At 37.6% G+C, this 21366-nt stretch overlaps 1 protein-coding gene across 5 annotated transcripts in view; it reads right to left on the reverse strand.

The window, feature by feature from the left end:
* mgat4c (mgat4 family member C) overlaps positions 1-21366 on the reverse strand; it is a 122260-nt gene that overhangs the window by 57250 nt on the left and 43644 nt on the right. For 3 of the 5 annotated variants that reach the window (XM_084934219.1, XM_084934218.1, XM_084934220.1), the window contains one exon: positions 12121-12191. The exons of the other annotated variants lie outside the window; for them this stretch is intronic. The gene's annotated coding sequence lies outside the window, so the exon portion shown is untranslated. The remainder of the gene's footprint in view (positions 1-12120; positions 12192-21366) is intronic. 5 annotated transcript variants of the gene reach the window in all.

Raw genomic sequence — 21366 nt, forward strand, 5'->3', positions numbered from 1 at the left:
TGCTGTTCTCATTGTCCAGAGTCCTCAAATTTTTTAAGAACACGCTGCACACCATTCATGCATGTCATGTCACGTTTTCAGCTAATAGCTGTTTGGGATTCACATTCTTGGTGCAAAAATGATATTTTATGCCTTTTTAATGTATAATATATTTAATTAAATGGGAACAACATATTTCATGGATCAGGGATAAGTGGCTTAACAAATAAACATATGGCTGAAAATGGCTAGGTACGAGGACTGGATTGAAAAGAAGTGAAAAAGCAGCCATTGTCTGAAGAAAAACTTTGAAAGACTATCACAAAGCTTGCAGGATTACTGCTCAAGATCATTTTTAAAAAGTCTGTCTCTGTGTTAGCAAAATATAAAATACTTAGGCTTTCACACAATCCTTCGGTTTTTCTGCCCGTCTATGCACATAGCCATATTTATTACATCAAAATTACGCTAAATCATGCTGCTTTTATAAGATGTCACCTGTTACATAATCCACATTCCTCATTTATAACCTACTACTGGAACAGTTGCATTGCAGTGGATAGTTAACTATTACTGTGTATTGATGATATTAATAATTAGCTAAAGAAGATGGTTTTGGGCGCTGGTTCAGCTCAGTTATGAGCAGGTGCCCATATACCGCATGGCTGAAAGCAGCTGGCCCTGGTTCAAGTCCGACCAGTGGCTCTTTGCTGCACGTCTTCCTTCTTTCTTTCTCTACGCTTTCCTGTCAATCTTCTCTGTTTCTATCAATAAAGCCAGTTAAAAGGCCAAACCCCCCCCCCCCCCCCCCCCAAAAAAAAAAAAAAACAAGGCAGGTATTACTAGTGTCAACGAGTATGAGAAACAAAGTTTAATCAGTTAGTTTCAAATACTTTAATTAGTTATACTTCATATCCCTAAACATTTATCACCAGCTCCAGTCAATTTGATTATGTATTATTGCTTTATTTTTAGTTTTTAATTTCATTCATTGATTTTGCACAAATATCATCATATAAAGTGATTAAAGAAGGTGTGTTGAAATGCAGATACCACACAAGGCAGTAATCTTTGAGAATTTTGAGACGTCTGAAGACTGAATGAAGCTGACCTGATAATGACTGGATCATATTTACAACATGGCTGAATGGTTCTCCCTCTAGAAATTAAAGATGGAAGGAGTTCATGATATTGTACATCTCTGTAACATCTCCCGCTAAATGTATTCTTGCCACGCAGCTCCTGTGTATTTCATTACATTCTACATTGTACAACAGACTTCAAACCCCGAAGACAATATCAAATAGCTGTTTGCAGTAGCCTTGACAACAGTGGCTGTTTTCCATCTCCGACTTAACCTCTCTTCTTTTCTCTCACTTTCTTAGATGTCGTCAGAAGTGCCATAAGCTGTCCAAATAGCAAGAAACCTTGGAACTTTATGAGGATAAAGAGCTCTGACCCAATTAGCCGTCTTTGTTAAATAAAACTCCACCGGCCTGCATTTAAACCACCACATAGCCCTCTGTTCCCCTCGCCTGCTTGTGTTTTTACAGTACAAAGTGATTACAGATTTAATTAGCTGAGGACCTTGCTTCAGGGAGTCTCCTAAATCCATATTGATATTTCTGCAGAGTTCAGAACAAGAGGCCTGGGCTCTGTGAGGATGACTTACGAGGATGGCGGCATAAAAATATAATGATGATATGATTTTCAACTTTTACCAGGCTCTGTTTACTTTTCCCTCTGAGACTAATTTTACAGTAGTACGATGCTGAGAATTATGCAGCGAGCAAAGAGCAGATCAATGCCATCTCGCAGCAAGAGTCGTGGATTTTAACAAATCTCCTGTCATGAAAGCTCGTTTTCTGCTTTTGACACGTGGAGAAGTTTAATGTAAGTTTATATACTTCAATTCTATATTTATTACCTTTGCCAAGTGGGTTAAGGATTTGTTAGCGTTTAAGTGTGTGTGTGTGTGTGTGTGTGTCTATCTGTAAGCTCAAAAAGCTATGAATGAAAGGGATGTCAAGTGAGGTCATGTTAACAATCCATTAAAATTTGGCTTACAGCCACCAATTTCTTCAGGGTTAGCTTAATGATTTATTGGTTTAAAACTGACAAAAGGCTTTTTTTATGACTTAAAAACCATGATTCTTACAAGTCAGGTGTATATTGCCAACATGAAGAAAGTATCTTATAATATTTAAAGTATGATGTCACATTTGACCTCTGACCTCCCCTTTATGGTCAACAGACTGATTTAAAGGTCAACGTGATATTAATGCTATACAGAACTATTTTATTTATCTATTTTATTTATATCGACAACATATAGGCCTGCTGGGGTATTATGATATTATGGGGTCTCTAAATATGTAACTTTAGACCTCTGATTTCATCTTCGAAGTCAAATAAGGTCAAACTTTTATAAAAAAAAATATGTTTAAACCTATGCATCAAATTTAGCTGCCTTTGAGTATTGGCAACATTTAGGAAACTATGCTAATATATGAGGACTCTAAATATCACGTTATAATTTGCATTGAAATATCATGTGACATTTGACCTCGGATCTCATGTTTACATTTCACATCTGCCTGTAATGATGAGAGTATTGTTAAGAGAAAGTGGATGGATAGAAGACTAAAGCACCTGGTAAAAACAGCATCTCTTAGCAAAACATTATAGTGTCAAAAAGGTAATACTGCTGTTTGTGTACATGAATACTATTGTACTAAATATTATTTGACAGTCAGAAAAACTTTGAAACTAAATATAATTAAATTGGAAGTATATTTACTTGACACCCAACAGGTTCCCAGGAAACCTAAAAGTCAGAGTTAAGTCAAAAGGCGAATGGTCGACTGCTATTTTTATTTGGTGAAAAGTATATATTGACAAGATGTCCTGATAGCAGACCTCACCAGCCTTTCATGTTAAACCATGGAAGCCTCGAAGCAAGGAGAGCAGCAGCAACAAAGCAGGCATCAGTGACAACAGATGTGACAATGATTACAACAGATACAAAGTAAAAAGCAAAGCTGAAGTAAAGATCTTGCAGTGGGTTGCAAAGTGAATTGCAGATGCACAGCAGCAGTAAGCAGACTAAAACAGCTTAAATAGCACACCTCTTGTGCCAGCTAAGATTAAGATACTCTATCTCCCAAGACTGCAATATTCTGATTGTTTTTTTTGTTGTTTTTTTTTTTATTTTAATCCAAACCAAGATTGGCTCAGGTTCCTACCTGCTAAACAATGGACGTTGGATAAACGTGTCGATATTGTGTCCGTTGGTCCATGACCAATTCTGGACATCTAGACGACATCTGAACTTCGCAATTTGGACATGCAACCATGACACAACCTCGACATCAAGATGTTCAATATTTGAAATTTGGACTGGGTAATTATTTTGGGCATGATGTGGACGTCTATGACAGGTGCAGGAAATTTACATGATTAATAAATATAATATTTTTTATTTACAAATATCAACATTATTGTTTTCAACATGATGCGTATGAATACTGATTTTGTATAAACAAACAAGATCTATTATGTGTTAGGCTATTGATTTATATTCAGTACATGTGGGTTTTTGTTTTTTATCTGTTATTTCACATCTTCCTGTTGTTCTTTAACTGGTTTATTTATTTTTATTAATCAACTTATAATTTGTAATAATAATGGTAAAATAATCATGATTAAAGTATTCAGAAAATTTTTTGCAATTCCTTTTAAAAGGAGTGCAATATGTTTAATACGTTTAAAAGAGCATTTGCATTATACATGGCTCGTTTTATTGTGAAGAGTTTTGTAAGAGGAAGTGCGTGTGTTTGTGAACGGTAGCAGGACTGAGAGAAGTTGCTAGGCACATTATGAGAAGTTTGTGCAAGTGTGTATGTATGAACTTGACTATCTGCTCAACAGTCTTTGTCGATGCTCAGCAGGTTGGTAAAATCCACCGACCAGCTGCTCACTGTTGTTTTAGCTCAAGAGCCCGCATCACTTTGTGCAGTGGGCATAAAGTAAAACTAGAGGTTTGAGTTTATGACATGAAACATATCTGTATGCATTTACACACTAAAGGAAATGTCAGGTCTCTTAACAAAAATCAGTAGATTAAATGTAATTTCATGAGCCTTTACACAAAATGAAATAACTGAAACTGTTGCACACACTGTCAAATGTAAAACTTTATTTTACAGAATGTCTTACACACAGTACTTACATACAGTAATGTGCAAATCTCCTGAGTCAACCCTCTTTCTTTAGATTTTGCTTCCAAAAAGCCACAAAGTCTTATAATTTTTTTTTTTTGATAACTGCTTCTTTACTCATTTTAGTCCATTCTGTGTACCTTACCACTGTTTTTGGTTTAAGCCACTTAACACTGCCCTATAGATCATTCAAGAAAAAGCACCTAAGTCAAGGAATGAACTAATGTTGTGTCTATGCATAATAGACAACTTGGCAAAGAACCAAATAAAAACTGTATCTCTAGGTACTTCTCTGTTACTAGCAGCCTGTGTCAAAAAACACATATTTTATGTCCATATCTTTAGTCTATGAAAAATGATAACAGTTTGACAGTGACAAAATAGTACTTTTGCACCAACAAGGTGAATCCCAAAGAGCTTTTAAGCCAAAATTTGGCATATCACAGCCCACCGTACTATGTGGAGATATGTGAAGCACAAAAGAACTGCCGGGCCTAAAAAATATCTACAGTAGATGAACAGAATCTGAAGGTTATGTTCTTTAAAAAAAAGGGGAAAGAATGTTGCAAAGACCTGACACAGGACCTAAAAAAGTCATCTGGGACTTCAGTTCATCCATCTTCTATTCACTCAGAATCATAGTCTTCTGATTTTAAAGATGACTGTGATTCTGAAACCTCATCAGAAATGCTCTCGGTGGATGGGTGTCTGTCAAGAAAACACAACAGCAGAACTATTCCTGAAGATTACTTAAAGAAATTACAAGAATGCTGTCTAAGAGGGTTCGGCCTGTGTGTGTGTGGTCATACCAAATATTAAATTACAAGGTCATTAGAACTGCATTTTGTATCATTTATTGTGCCACATATATTTCAATTAATTAAACCTATTTCCCATTTCCAATGAGTACAAACTTCTATATTATATATTTTGCTTTATATGTGTAGTACCATGCATGTCTGCAGGTGTTTCAATAAATCACAGCAGGTAGTTCCCATTTTATTAGCAAAATATAAAGAAATGAAAGATGACATGAGATTTTTGCACATAATTCCTTAAAAAAAAGAGCTTATGATCCTGTGGTTTGTTGTTCTTAAACCTTCTCACATGAATTTTTATATAATCTAAACTGGAAAAATTGTTATTTATATTGAAACCTTTTTGGTTGAGTTACTTCCTTATTTCTGGGATAGATGCCTATATTTAGATAAGATGTTGTCAAGATACTATAACTATACAAGAGAATAAAAAGGTAGAAAATGTTGAATTCTTTACAGAGATGCATCAAATCAATAATTCCATAATTCAGGGGCAAGGTGCAATGCAGCTTTAGAAAGAGGTCAGACTTTTTTCACTAGACCAATCCTGTCTTGTTAATATGATTTCTATTTCTATTTTATCGTGATATTCTGTAATTAAACCTGTAATCCGACTGGGTGTGTTTGGCTGAGTTTTTTGACTGATGATGTAAGACAGGGAAATGTTGGAAGTCAGGTACAACCGATGTTGAATATATCATCCGTTTTGAATTTAAACTGAAAATGTTCCCAAGTTGCTATTATCGCAGCACAAGAGGGATGGCAAAAAGCATCTCAATGAACAATTTTACCATGAAAACCTTCAGAGAATAGTAATAAAAATTCATATTTGAGATTTACAGCTAAAATATTCACTAATATGCAGTATTTTTCTTTGTTTAACATCACATTCACTCAGCGATGAAATGTGAAAGCAGCATGCTGTGGGCTTGTTTTCATCATGTACTGAGCCTCTATAATACAGTGTTGAATGAAAGACCAGCAGAGCTCTGAGGTAAAGTGCCAGCGCCAGAGAGGAAATGAAAATGAGGGTGGTGACTATGGAAGTGTCAAGTGCTCCTCGTCAAACTCCCTGCACATACTATGAATATTTCACTGCTGAAACACAGCAGCCTTTCACCCCATGCTGCACCCCTGGAGACAGACAAAGACAAACAAAAGAAGACAAATAGACTCTGTAGCTACATACGGCATATAGATAACTATAGATGGAGAGTAAGATAAATACATATCTATTTCCCCCAACTACTTCACTACGTGGATACCTGTCTCAGGCTTCATCTTTCAGCTCTAGAACTTGAGGCAGGGCTGACAGGAAGATAGCTGACAGCGCTGCCTTCCAGCACCAACAGGGGCTGTCTCAGAGCTCACCAACATCACAAAAGCAGAATACATTCACTCATACAGATTATGTGCATGCAGATTACGTCCTATACAGTCAGACATCGAGACAAGTAATGCAAAGACTGTACAAGAAAAAGGGAACGTGACTACATTCAAGGTACTAAAGAAATTTTGAGACAATGTTGATGATGATGAAGTGACACGGTTATCAGTGCAAATAATAACTCATCACTACAAGAACTGTAAATTACAGTACACAATGCTGGCAATGTTTTCTTTTTGCATACACTGGCCTGCTGGTTTTGTTAGATAAAACCTCTTGAAACTATAGGGATGTATCATCAGGCCACAACTGAAATCTACAGTTGTGTTTTTTTTGGGGGGTTTTTTGTGTGTTTGTCCCACTTAGATCTTTCAGCTCATCAAACACATTTAAATATCAGACAAAGATAACACAAATAAAAACAAAAATGCTGTTTCTAAATGAAGTTGTTTATGATTAAGTGGGAAACAAAAATCCAATCTTACATGGCCCTGTGTGAAAAAGTGATTTAAATATTTAAATTTGCTTTATGAGCTGAAACATTTAAGTGTGACAAACATACAAAAAACAGGAAATCAGGAAGCGGGCAAACAGTTTACACACCACTGAAATATCTATACTACTTCAGTTTGATATATTTGTTCTAATCAATGAACCCTAATCCTTGTGAGGACCATAAATATATTCATCAAATTTACAGATGTGCCAACCAGCAGCCTGAAACTGCCATATGTTTACCTACACCACAAACTGTCAGCTACTTTAGACAGTTTTTTTCTTTTTGTACATATTTGTACAGTACATGCTCATCAAACAACTTATCAATGTTTCTGGTAGAATCCATCACAAAAAGTACCACATTTAAGTGGGAACTGATATTGAGACAATATTACTAAGACAAACATGAATGATGTACATTAGTCTATGCCATAACCTGAAAATCCCAACCCAAAGATAATCATGCTCCAGTAATTGAAAAACTCCTCCTTAACCGAAAGCAGTAAGTGCAAAACAGATACTGAAACTATTCAACTCAAGCAGTAAGTAACAACATAACAAAACCTAATCCTATACTTCTTTGGGGACAATGTCCCAGTATTGAGGCAAAATATGCTTCCTTCTGCTGTGAATGCGATCTTCAAAAGTTGCCACAGTGCTACAATTAATTTCTAGCCACTGCCAGAGCACACTGAAAAAAATGCAATAGGGTGGTTGCTGAATTTGCATAGAATTACTTCATATATCCAGCATGACTAATTTAAATTTCACATCTAAACATATTTTTGTCTTTTAATTTTCACATATTCTTTAAGAATATTCATTCTTTTAGAACAAATCATGTTGAAAAGAAACAAGTTAGTCGTGTTTTATCCTCAAGCTCCGCCCCCTGGAAAGGAAAAATCGGCTGCACTGTCCGCCATTTTTGTCTCTCGCTTTGGAAAATCTACTACCATCTGGAGTTTTACACTTGAAGGTAAATAAGATTTTAAAGCTAACACACCAGTGAGAAAGAGTGTAGACCCTTTATATACGTGGACTTTTACTGGGGTGTTGTTATTTTACAGGTATGTGGGCTGTTTATCGAAAACCATGAAAGGCTAATGTTAGGCTCCAGTTAGCTAATGGTAACCGAAATTATGCGATAAGCAAATTAGTAATTAACATATATAATGTGAGATAATATTGTTTGTATATTCTTTCAGTCTAAATTAACAGACTATTACAAACTTGCATCGGTGTCTGTAGTAAGTGGTGGTACCTGCAGTGTCTTAACCATTAAACAAGCTAATGAAGGGCCGGGATATGACTAGTTTGTTGAAACATGTCTGCTGCCAATGTGACTGCTCACACACGGTAACATTACCAGCACATAGCCACAGCCGCTATAAACATGCTGAAAGGTCAATCTAGCTTCTGTAGTCAGCAGCTGGAAGACTCAACACATACCCAAGATTCAGTGTAACGGTTATCTAAATGTTGTGTGTCCTGTTTGTAAGCCCAGAAAAAGAAATTAAATAAAATGACGACCTTGAGCTTCAAGCTAATGTAAGCGTAATGCTATAGCATAAAGCGACTAATGCAATGATGAGGTTGTTAAATTAGTAAAAATACAGTAAATATATCCAACATGAATCATTTATATTTTTGGTCTAAACATAATTAAGTCTCACGCATTTCACTTGTTTTAGAAGGATGTTCAGTCTTTTAAAACCAGTCATATCAAAATAACAGAAAATAGTTATGTTTTCTGTTGAAACTCCACCCCCCAGGGTGTGTTCTGCGAGGGAAAATTCACTGTGGCGGTCCGCCATTTTTTGTCTTCGCTTAGTTTACGTTTGGTGCTGAGCTTTACTTTGTCGAGGTAAACTGAAAGCTACATGTTTGAGAGGAAACGAAGAGAACATCCATTAGATGGGGAAGTTTTTCTCATGATTTGCTGTTGAGCAACATAATGGAAAAATCAAGTCATTCCTTAAGTTAACTAACGATAATGCTAGCTTAAGCTGCGGGACAATATTATGTGCATTAGCTTTTTTTCAGTGTGTGCCCAGTCACATTCGCTTGTTTTTTCTCAGTGAATACAGACTAACAAACTTGTGTCCATTTAGTTAACTGGTTGTACCTAAAATGTTTTAGTTAAACAGTTAAATAAGCTAGTTTGCCATGGGGTGGGCTCTGTGTGTGTTTGGGGGGGGGGGTCTTCACTAAAGTCGGTTTATTTAGGGCATGACACCTATGCAGTACTCATTAGGAGAGGAAGTGCATGACGTGGGGCTTTATTTCATGTTCTGTGGCAGTGAATGTAATGTACTGATAACATGTTAAAGACACACAAAAACCCAACAAATTATTTTAACTGATTTATAGAGAGACTGAGAGGAGGGCTTAAAGAGATAAAAATAATGACGATATAAATATGTTAAATTTATTTTTTCTGTATCGATATATGGTGCTTATCCCTGCTGAAGGGCAGATTGGTGTTGCTTCAGAACAATTCTCTAGCACTGTTACGTAGAGGTGTTACAGTTAAGGTTTTAATAACATTATTTTATTTACTAGTGAAGATTTGCATATGTTATCTCACATTCTGTAAGGTAAATTTTCTGGAAAGGTCAAATTAACTAATTTAACTAAGTATTAATGAAAGACCTTGATGTGTATATGACAATAATAGATGTAGTTTCTGGGTCATTTGGCAGAACTGCAAAATGGCCAGAAGGAGGCAACTGCTGTGGTTGCAAACAGGCTTTGGGTGGTATGGAAGTAAGGGCAACTGTGGAACTGCTCAGCAACATGGGACCCATAGCTAATAAATAGTAATATGACAAAAAATAACAACTTTGTGTGGATGTAACCTTGTGAGATTTGAGATTTTGACAGCATTTTTATGTGACAACTTCTCTTTTTAGATAAATGCAGAGTTTAAGCGCATTACCACCATGCCACTGCAGTCCAGATTACTCTCGCAGATAGATGTGCTATCTGACAAACTAATAAAGGTCTTCAAAAGGCGAGGAGGACAAATAGGAAGAAGACTTCAGAACATTCTGGAGCCCACGGCCCAGGTAAGAAAAAAATTAATTTGTGTATACACTTTAGGGAAAATAATAATTTTAACAAAATGCTGCTTGTCACTCTATGCCAGGAGTATGTTGAAAATCACCTGGGATTTTCACAATTTACCATGGGTGCGTTTTTTTTTTTTTTCTTCTTTTACCTGCATTAGAACTATGTGTGGAGTTCATAGTTGAACACCTCTCTATGCTCTGACAGTATTCCGCTTCTTTGCATGGAGATTTCACTTCAGAAATGCATTACCTTTTTGAGCATTCTGAGGACTCAAATCACATGCTGTAATGAATCCATTTTTGTTCACCTAATGTGTTAATGTTAACATTTTTTGGAATAGTGACACAGATTAAAATAAGATTTGGTATAATGTTCTTTGACCAGTGTTCTGTTTAATTAAATTTTGGAATTCTGCATTTTCTAGGCCACAGATGAAGCCATTATCCAACGATCTAATAAGGAAACAACCATGGGAATTTACACCATAAAGTCAAGAGATGCCAATGGCAGCCCTGAGGACATCGGGATAGTCCTTGAAGGCCAGAGAGTCTGGCAGGATTTGGATAACTATACCCTAGCAGCTGCAATGCTGTTTGGACTAATGTACACTTTGAACCTCACCTACCCACTGGAAAAGTATACCTTCGAGGTATTATAGAAACTGGTTATGGAGCTCAAAAGGAACAGCCTTTCAAAGAAGGCCCAGGTTTTCAGGACCAGACTGTACGATTGAACAGTTTTCCAGTTATGATGTGGGAACAACATGTTTACCTCTTCGAATATGTACCATCCTTTCTTTTAAGCCAGCACTGGTAAAGTTGCAGTACATAGTGAAACTTATTTTTCTGGCACGTTTCAACTTGGGGCCTTTATTACTGCAGTTTTCACTTTTCAAGCCATGGCTCTTTTAAAAAAAAAATTCAAACTTTGAATGTCCATTTTTCTCAATGGAAACGGTGCCTTGCACCAATTTCACCAGTTTGCAATTTTTTTCCCAAGGTGCACCACTACAAACAGATTGCATCGTCTAGTATTAGTGATTGTGATGTTTAGTGATAGAAGCAAGCCAATACTAATCAGTTTAGGTCTCTTGGTTTTGTGCCTGTGGGTTATAATGTTATTTTAAGTCTCTTCTTTGTGTCATTTTAATAATTACACCCCTGTTGCCATATTACCTTATGGCTCTTACATTTAAAAAACTATTTTTTACATAAGCGCGATGTCATAAGGCCCCACAATGTTGAATTCAGCTTACAGAAGATAACTTTGAGGAATGTTGTGGAATGTTTTTCAAGAGATGCATTGTACAAATATGACTCATGTATATTTTGGAAGCCTGAATTGAAAGTCCATTGTTACAACTGTGTAGTATTTTCAAAAATACAGGTCATTGTTCAAAAATGTTTTGCTTATTTCTTTGATTGAAGAGAAAGTGTACAGTACATACAGTAAGATCAGCCTTAATTTAGTTTTATTTATTGAACACTCAATTATATATTAGATTATATATATATTAGAAATTTGTTATGAAATAAAATAAGCTTACCATTAAATAATCATGTCAATATAACACATAGTAGTCCAATACAATTAACACAAAAAGTTCATGTCTGATAAACAAGTGGTTTCTATAAATATTTGACCAGAATGAAAAACGTAACAACAACATAACAAAGTCATGTTCATGTTACCAGAAAAATGTGTGCAGGTATAACATAAAAAACTAAGGTTAACCAAACATAACTTAATTTCGTGCAACCGATTACAATAATTTTTTTACGTTTATCCCACTGATTATTTTTTTCAGTGCACTTGAAATCCAATTTTCTCCTTGGGAAGCTTTGTTAATTCTTTGTTTAATATATATAATGAACTTCCTTTTATTTTATCAAAGTTGTAAATGGCTTCTTCACTTCCAACACTTCATGAGCTATAAAAATGCACAGAAATGAACTTGTTTGTCCAGTGCATGTGTTGTACTAAATATGTGCTTTCATGCTGGCAGTTTCATGTAAAGTGCCATGCTATGATTTAATGATTGCTATGTAATCCTGATCGATACTGCCTCAACAAATGAGCTGAGGTTCAGAAGGACAGTAAAGGGTGAAGGAACATTCCAATCATAAATCAGACCAGAAGCACTTACTTTCACTGTGTATCCTATGGGCCATTATTGGTGGGTGTGCTCACACATCATAGTGGCAGGGGTCTTCCAGGCTAAAAAGGAATAAAAAAAAAACAAAGGACTATTAAATCACAGTGTGAGACCAAGCTCCAAGCAACATACCCACTTTAACACTGTGGTATAAGGACTGTGAAGCTAGGTTAGGACCCACAAAGAAGGATGGCGAGAGGAGAAGGAGAGAAAGGGAACGCGACATTGATTTTCACCCTCTGAAGTGCCACTTCATCATTCTGTGAGACACACTGTATCGATCCCCTGCCTTTAGTTTGTTTGTAATTTTGGAGGCTCAAAACTGTTCACAAAGATAGATCCTCTTATATGCCACTTGCCTCCAAGATGAAGAATGGAGGGATCAAAGGATGTGTGGGGATGACCTCATTTTACAAAGTGCTTCTCACTCACTTGGTTTTTGTGGCCCAAGAATTAAGGTGGTTACTGTTTCTACAGTACTCTTCCTTCCTTTTTCCCTCTAAAACATAATTTATATAGACATTACATATATATTTTTGCAATATTAGGAGTATTTTTATTTACACATTACATTGTATCAGTTTAAATCGCTGGGATACAAACATGTCATATTTTGGCGAAAATCAGTTTCAAATCCAAATTTGTGTGATTTCTGTTGATCTGATGTTTTTCTTTAAAGGGTTGGGGCTGGGATTACTGTCAGGGAGAATGAAATGAGCGCAGTACCTTCAGAATTATACAAAATGCTACTGTCTTTAAGAGGGACCTCTCTGACAGATCGGTTTTTGTAACTGCCTGAAAGCTTTAAAGGTGCTATGTGCATTTTATTTTGTAGCTTCAATCACTGCTAACTAAGGAGCTACTTGTTAGCATGTCCCTGGGACCATCAGTTGGGCCTAATGTCTCTGCAAGGTAAGATAATGTGAGATTTTTACTGTAAAATGCACAAGTAATTTACTAGGCTCCTTTTCCACTGTTCTGAGTGAAAATTATATAACCTTTGAACACTTGCATTTGTCACTTAACAGCTTTTGTCCTGAGGCGTGTTTGTAAAAAGTAAATTACAATTACAAACTACAATTAATGGTGTTTTATTCTTCTGTGGCATTAATATCTACAGTCAGGGTATAAAGGATGCAACTGTGAACCAATCAGACCTCAGAAATGTTTTATTCCATGGCAATATACTAAAACACAGTTACATGTAGTTTTTAAAATGTAACAATCTCTACCCTTGTGATGTCTTGTAAGTCAGAAATTTGTGAGCTGTCCCTGTTGGGTTGTTATTATTTCTCCACCTGTTAGTACAAGTTGTTAGCAAGGTCTCCGTAGTCCGTTCCTGTTAGAAAGTTTGGATCTTTAACGGGTGCATTGGCAATATTTAGGGTCTTTTGACTTTACATATGTAAGGTGTCTAAAATTTACTTATGTTCTGGTTTGGAGATATAAAATTTAAACTGAACTGAACCAAATGATAAATAGAGGCTTGACTGTTTTTAGCTAAGGTATGTGGGATGGATTAAGCAAGCTTCAGTGCAAAAAATCGTATTCTCATCGAGTGAGCAGAGAAGGATTTTACTCCCAACACTGTGCTGGCACAAAGCATATTTACTGCACCTTTCTACTGTGACCTCCATAGCTTCCAGAAAAACTCTCAACCTGAGAGACAACCACCCACATACAGTCCTACCTTAGCAACTCATCTGCACTTTATAATACCCCCAACCCACTGCCCTTTATTCAGAGCAACAGAACGATAGCACCTCAGAATACCTTCAGAAATACCAAGGGAATACTTGAAGGTTATCATTTTCAGGAAAATATCCTTTAGCGAGGGTTTCATGAGCAAAACAAATTAAAACATACACCTACACATGCAAAAAAGACATGTTCCATGTCTTACATTGCTATTATTACTGTGATACTGTTACACACTGGTGTAACAAATACACAGATACACAAAACATATTTCTAGCAGTCAGCATGCTAGAACTTTTGTTTTATGGTAAGTGGATGTTGTCTAAATGTAGGCACAGGAATGCGCTTATTAGCCATATGCATTCAGCAGCCACTTTGTACACCTGCTTGTTAATGCAATTGCCTAGTCTTGAAGGAGTTCCCAGAGATGCTGAGCACTTGTTGGCCCTTTTGCCTTCACTCTGCGGCCCATCCAATCCCAAACCATCTCGATTGGGTTTAGGTCAGGTGACTGTGGAGGCCAGGCCATCTGGTGCTGCACTCCATCACTCTCCTTCTTGGTCAAACAGCCTTTACACAGCCTGGAGGTGTGTTTGGAGTCATTATTCTCTTGACAAATAAATGATGGTCCAACTAAATGCAAACTGGATGGGATGGCATGTTGCTGCAGAAGCTGTGGTAGCCATGCCTGCTCAGTGTGCCTTCAATTTTGAATAAATCCCCAACAGTGTCACCAGCAAAGCATCCCCACACCAACCCACCTCCTGCTCCCTGCTTCACGGTGGGAACCATGAATGTTGACACCATCCGTTCACCTTTTCTGCGTCACACAAAGACACAGCAGGTGGAACCAAAGATCTTAATTAGACTAATCAGACCAAAGAACAGATTTCCACTGGTCTAAAGTTCATCCCTTGTGTTTCTTGGCCCAAACAAATCTCTTCTGATTATGCACTTTTGCACAACACGATGGTTCCAACCCCTTTAAGAAGGCAAGAAATTCCACAAACACCCTAACAAGACACACCTGTGAAATTAAAACCATTTCAGGCGACTACATTATGAAGCTAATTGAGAGAAAGCCAAGGGTTTGCAGTGCTGTCAACAAAGCAAAGGGTGACTACGTTCAGGAATCTAAAACATAGGACATATTTAGTTATTATTAGAGTTATTTATTAATTTTTTCTTTGCTACATTATTCCATATATCTTACTTGATATATTTCACATCTTCAGTTTGTATCTACAATGTAGAAAGAAATGCAAATAAAAAAAGAAGAGATAGATAGTTATGAACACAACAGAACAGCCTTATGTGAAGAAAAATATCACAACCAGTTCTTTTTAAAAAAAAACTTTTAAAAGATCTCACTGGACCAGAATCAGTATTGTTAAACCTACATCATAACAACGAACTACATAACTAGAATTATATATTTGCAACCTTTTTAAAACTTAAATCTGCCTGCGTTCATCCTTATGTGCGCACATTCAGTTATAGATGGGTGTGTGCATGGTGATTGGTTGCAAAAATTAGCTGCAGATTCTTGAGATTAAGTAGCACATGCTTTAGAGGTACTGTTTAAACAGAAGAAAACCAGTCCATCTGGTGAGTTCTTTTGTGCAGCATTCTCTTTTCTGTATTTCTAGAGGCAGCATTTTTCTTGCGACTGAATCAACATACTGACTCAAATTAAAATAAAATAAACTGTGATGTCGGATCTTATGGGGGCTACTATCTTGTATTTTTGGTGCAAGAGCCCACTCACTTACCTGCTGGATGTGACTGCGACACACCCAGCTTTTTAATGATTTCTGCTGATAGTTTTATGCAATTGACAGCTTCTTAAATTACGACAAATATAACATTGACGCTAGATTTAAAAACACAAAAATCTTAACATACTATAGTTTTATACAACATTAAAATCATTCTGTAGCTCTTACAGTTAACATGTTAAGCTACAGTTAAGCTAGCAGTTAGCACATGCACTGTGTAAGAAAACATTTGTTAGCTAGTCAGCAAGTCTACACACTTGTGTTTCTCTCATCACTGGTACCTTGATGAGGCCCAGAGTTATTGTAAATATTAGAATTATCTGGAAATGAAATGTTGATTTCTGAGATTTTAATATTAGACTGAGGATGATGTAAACAGTTTTACATCCATTACACACTCACAGAGCACTCTATATCCTGGTAACATATAAATAGAAAATAGAAAAATTTAAATAAAATGTTACATTTAAAAGCACATCCGTCAAAGGTTTCAAAGAAGTGTAATTTGTTCTTTCCATTTAACAACAGGACCCAGAGTCCACATTATTATTAACAGCTACACCCTGGGGGGAAAATGAGTGAGGTAGACCATCGGCACCAAACCGAGCCTGGATTCCTGGATTGAGAGGTTTGCAGAAATGCCCTCCCTTTTATTCATCATAGACTTCCTGTACTAAATGATCTGTTGACCCAGTGAGGCAGATATCATGTCAGAAAAATCATGAGAACTGAAACTGCAGGTACCAAGCAGGACTCAAAGTAAAATCTTCTTTTTTAGAGCCCCAGCGTAGGCTCAGTTGAGAAGAAGGACAAATCGAATTATGAACAGTGTGGTAGCAACCTTTCATTTGTGTAATGTTAGAAGTACTGAACATTGTTACATCATCGCAGAGGCTCTGGAGTTTTGCCAAATTATGTTGTTCCCTCCTGCAGAAAATAATAGATTTAAAATATCTATTATACTCCCTGGTTACTTTGACATGAATGCTTCTTAATTACTTTATGGTAAATAACACACTATTAGCAAAACACAGTGTGAAAGAATTTTATATTAAAGCTTTTTGGCTCATACACATGAAGAATTTTTTACCTTATACTTTTTACCTCTTGTTTTATTTATTTATTTATTTATGCTGTCAAAAAAAATCTACATATCATTTTATGTATTGCCAGTTTCACTGACAGTACATAATATGTTAGCTTAGTATATGCACTATTTTTTTTTTTTTAAATCAATTAACTATGGAGTTACTGTAAATTTACACCAATATTACAACAAATAAATGTATTTAGTACTTTTGTTTCTTGTCACTGGGTAGTACTCAGGTCTGAATCTGAGAGGAGCTCCTACAATCAGAAAGAGAAAACCATCACAAACTGTGGAACATCTCACAGACTTCAGGTTCTGTAGCTCTGCGCTTCCTTTTTTTTCAGTCTGCAGTTCTACTGACATGCTCACACAGCTGTTTTTAGATATGTAATAATATTCTTCTGGACAGCAGCTGAAAAAAAGTCCAGCCTGTTGCTCTTGCAGTGTAATACTACTAATAAAAATACAGTAACAGTAGCGAAAGCTAGTCACTGTGTAGGCCTGCAGATTTTTCTCTGCTTCACATATAAATCAATGCAGTGCCTCATCTTTGGCTGCCTGCTACAGGTCTGAACATCCTTCAGTTTATTGTAGTCAGATATACAGCGTTAATATCTAAACTACATCACTGACTTTTAATTAACATTTAAGCACATCAGAGATTTCTTTAGTCAAGGTAAATTCATTAATGTACACAGATTAGCTTCCAAAGGGCGATCGTGGCTCAAAGAGTTGGCAGTTTGTCTTGTAACCGGAAGGTTGCCGGTTCGAGCCCTGGCTCGGGCAGTCTCGGTCGTTGTGTCCTTGGGCAAGACACTTCACCTACCGCCTACTGGTGATGGCCAGAGGGGCCGATGGCGCAATATGGCAGCCTCGCTTCTGTCAGTCTGCGCCAGGGCAGCTGTGGCTACAACTGTAGCTGCCTCCACCAGTGTGTGAATGAATAGTGGAATTGTACAGCGCTTTGAGGGCCCCGAAAAGCGCTATATAAATGCAATCCATCATCATCATCATCATCAAACATCAGCTTCCTCCCAATAGCTGACTGGTCATCTTAGCTAACTAGCCAATAATGTTAATTACTGATTAGGCTAGATATCACACATTTACCTAATGAAAAACTGTGACGATCCCTTAGATCCCTTATATTGATTGTCCGGTTTAGTGCGGAATACCTCAGTCTGTCAGTTTGAAGCCCACAGTGGTGGTTATGGAAAGTAAACACTGGACCTCCTTTCAGTGGCCCTACTCTATCTGCAATTCCCAAACAGGGATATGTAAGTTTCTCCGTGACTGCAACTGCTAATCAAAGCTGTCGTCATGACATTTCACAGCATAATGTTAACAATTAAAATCAAATCAGAAAAAGTGACCCAGCTAACCCAAATCAGCATGATGAGCACTATTAACAATGGCAGAAAGCATCTTTGGAAAACCTTCTTTTCTTTTAAGTTGATCCAAGTCTCATCCACTAGCATGGAGATAGCGGGTTTACGACCTATACTGCACCCAAACACCAGGGGGCGACATTATGGCTTCACTATGGGGCTGCCGTTAGGCAGTCCATGTTTTCTGCAGTCATGTAAGGATAAGTGTCACTTTCACATATCTCTGAGAGGCCATGCACATACTGACAGGACACGGCTTACAGAATTTCACTGTAACAAGCGCTCATCTTCACAGTTACTAGCAGTATAATGACTGACAGCATCAACATTCTGGATGGAGGTCATCTATGTGAACAGAACACTGCATCCTCCAGATGCTCTTGCCATATTTGTTGCCTACAGGCAGTCAAGTATTTCTTCATTTCCTCACTCCCCGGGTTTTTAAAATGTCATTTATGTCTAATGGCCGTGCTCATTAGCTGCATCTGAAAAACACACTCTGGTCATTACTAGCAACATTTGCAGTCAGGCTTCAAGCCGAATTCTCTTTTTTGAGTCATCCGTCACAGCCCTGTTCCTTGGCAGTTGGCACTAGAAATGACGCAAAGCACAAATCTTCTAATTATCTGCAGCTATCTTTATATGCTTACATTGGTAGTGAATGTGTTTTGACAAGGCTGTTTTATCAGTGTAGCGAGAAACCCAATCTGGAACAACATCCATCATGTTAAGGCTGCCAAGGCCACTTGAGGGACTACACAGGCAGTAGTGCGCTACGAATTGCACTTTACCTTGGCATGATCCCCTTGTGGGGAGAGAAAGAGAGGCATGTGCGCTGTGATGGAGACAATAGCAACTATCTTTCATTATTTACTTGTCCAACTGTCACATATGGACAAATATTACAAGCAAAAAACAAACAAAAAAACGTTGGCATGCTGGTGAAGATTGCCCAACAACAACTCCTCAAAGTCAGGAAGATAAAAAGTTTCTGCAGCAACCAAGACATCCACTTTTGTCATTGTCAGAATCAACAGAAACCTGGCTTGGTATTTCTACATTAACGGTGTAAAATAAATAAGTGCTTTAGAATCACACAGTGGCACACTTTTTAGATTCTGCATATTTCTTTAGAGGAGCGTTGTGTGGGTGTGCAACAGCCTGTCCAAGTGAGAAATAGAGAAAGAGGGAAAGTGGGTGGGGGAGCATGCTGGCTATCCTTTGTCAACTGCTCAGTGCCATTTAATGGCCTGTAAACCCCTTTGCTGGAGAAAGAACAGGCAATTAGCATACTGAGTGGATTACAAGATTGCTCTGACTCCTGGATTAATGTGTGCACTTAATCTTCTCTTTGCTAAGCGATTCTTGGATATACAGCTATTCAAGGGAAATGAATTTACCCACCTTCCAAAATACATGAAAAGGAATTTCTTCCATGATGACATCAAAATTGTTATAGTACAGCTACTTAATGCACTGTTGGACTGAACTGACCAAGATTTCTTTTTATCTATTTATGTCACATCAGATGGGAATCAAAGTGGCCCAAGTGCCCCTCTAGGCTAAGTACTCATCAAGTGCTCTTTGTTTGAGTCCAAGTGCCACTACCAATGTCAAGTTTCCCCTATGTGCCAGTTCCAAGTGGGCCACCTTGACTGACATAAAGACCTCAGCCAACATCATAAAATCAGTTTCCTTTAGAAAACACAACATTAAACACATCAGACTGTCCAACAGCAAATCCGTACCATGTAGCTAACGATTCTGGATTTTCTTTAGAGCATTGTCTCCAAATCTAATATAGCATGAAGTACTAAACATTTCCCTGCCTTTTAGGTACATACTGTTCTAATATTACTTCAAAGCCCCTTATACAGACGCCACTCACCACTGTGTACTAAATGATGCTTTGATACACCATAAACTTACTTAATCCCTTTTTATACAGAGGTTTTGGCGTAATGGCATTCAGAAGAGCTCTTCATGAGGCCTTAGCTTGTTCAGACTAACCCACACCAAGCCAGTGTAATTCCTCTCCAGTGGGCGATTTTTCATATGATGTGGAATATAGGGGGCATAACATCTTACACAACAGCAACGGCAGTCTGAGATGCCAGCTCTTCCACTTACACAAATGTCCATATCTCCGCAGTCGGCTTAAAGGTCCCGCAACAAAGCCCCCCATTCTTCTTTTGTATCTTTCCATATAAAAAGCGTGAGGCAGAAAAATGGGACAATATTACAGCCTCAAACAGAGAGTCCGTGGCAAAACCATCCCGCACAGCACACCATCTCCTTGATTGCTATACACTGGCTATTGTTGCGCTATATGATAAATACAAGGCTGTATATCACCTCAAACTTTGGCTGCGTCTCCTGACTGTGCCATCATACTTGAGACACTTTGTCTATTTGCTGGGTTTGATATGATCTTTAATCTATGGCTTACCACCTCACATTAGAATCTTTTACCCTGGAGCGGCGCCCAGAATGAAAAGTACAGCTAACACTCAGAACCAAGGCAGGGCGTCGTAAAATGTACACACTGTGGCAGATAATGTCAGAATCATATATTTATTCATTCATTCATTTATTCACAAGAAGCATTTTATTGAAAAAAATACTAAAAATACTATTTTGCTGGAGGTAAGCATATACTGGTGGGGGGCAGCACAGTGGCATGGTTAGCACTATTGCCTCACAGCAAGAAGGTCCTTAGTTTGACTCCAACATCTGGCCAGGGCCTTTCTGTGTGGAGTTTGCATGTGTTCCCCGTGTTTGTGTTGGTTCTCTCCGGATACTCTGGCTTCCTCCCACAGTCCAAAGAGGTGAATTGGCCACAGGTGTTAATGTGAGTGCGAATGGTTGCCTGTCTCCCTGTGTTAGCCATGCGATAGACTGGAAACCTCTCCAGGTGTGTACTCTTTCTTTCTCCTATGACAGCTGGGATTGGCTTCAGCCCCCCTGCAACCCTGATAAGGGTAAGCAGAAGAAAGTGGATGGGTGATAACCATATACCAATGGACCATCATGTTGTTGAGAGTTAAAAATCAAAACAAAAAGCTTGTTTGCCTCACAATATTTTTTTAAGAAAATGGGTGCAGTAGCAATAGCACAATGTATTGTTCCCTTCCTCTTAATATCAACACAGATTACCGTCTTCACAGCCATTCCCTGCCTCGATCCTTGCAGATAAAAGGCTTTTAGAATGCACCCGTTCAAAAAACTCAAGTGCTGATTCACTGCATTGTGTCAAAAGGGAAAAGATGTCTGTGGTGCAGTA

Source organism: Perissodus microlepis, chromosome 7 (genome assembly GCF_051167445.1).
Source record: "Perissodus microlepis isolate ML-2025 ecotype Zambia chromosome 7, ASM5116744v1, whole genome shotgun sequence".
NCBI lineage: Eukaryota > Metazoa > Chordata > Actinopteri > Cichliformes > Cichlidae > Perissodus > Perissodus microlepis.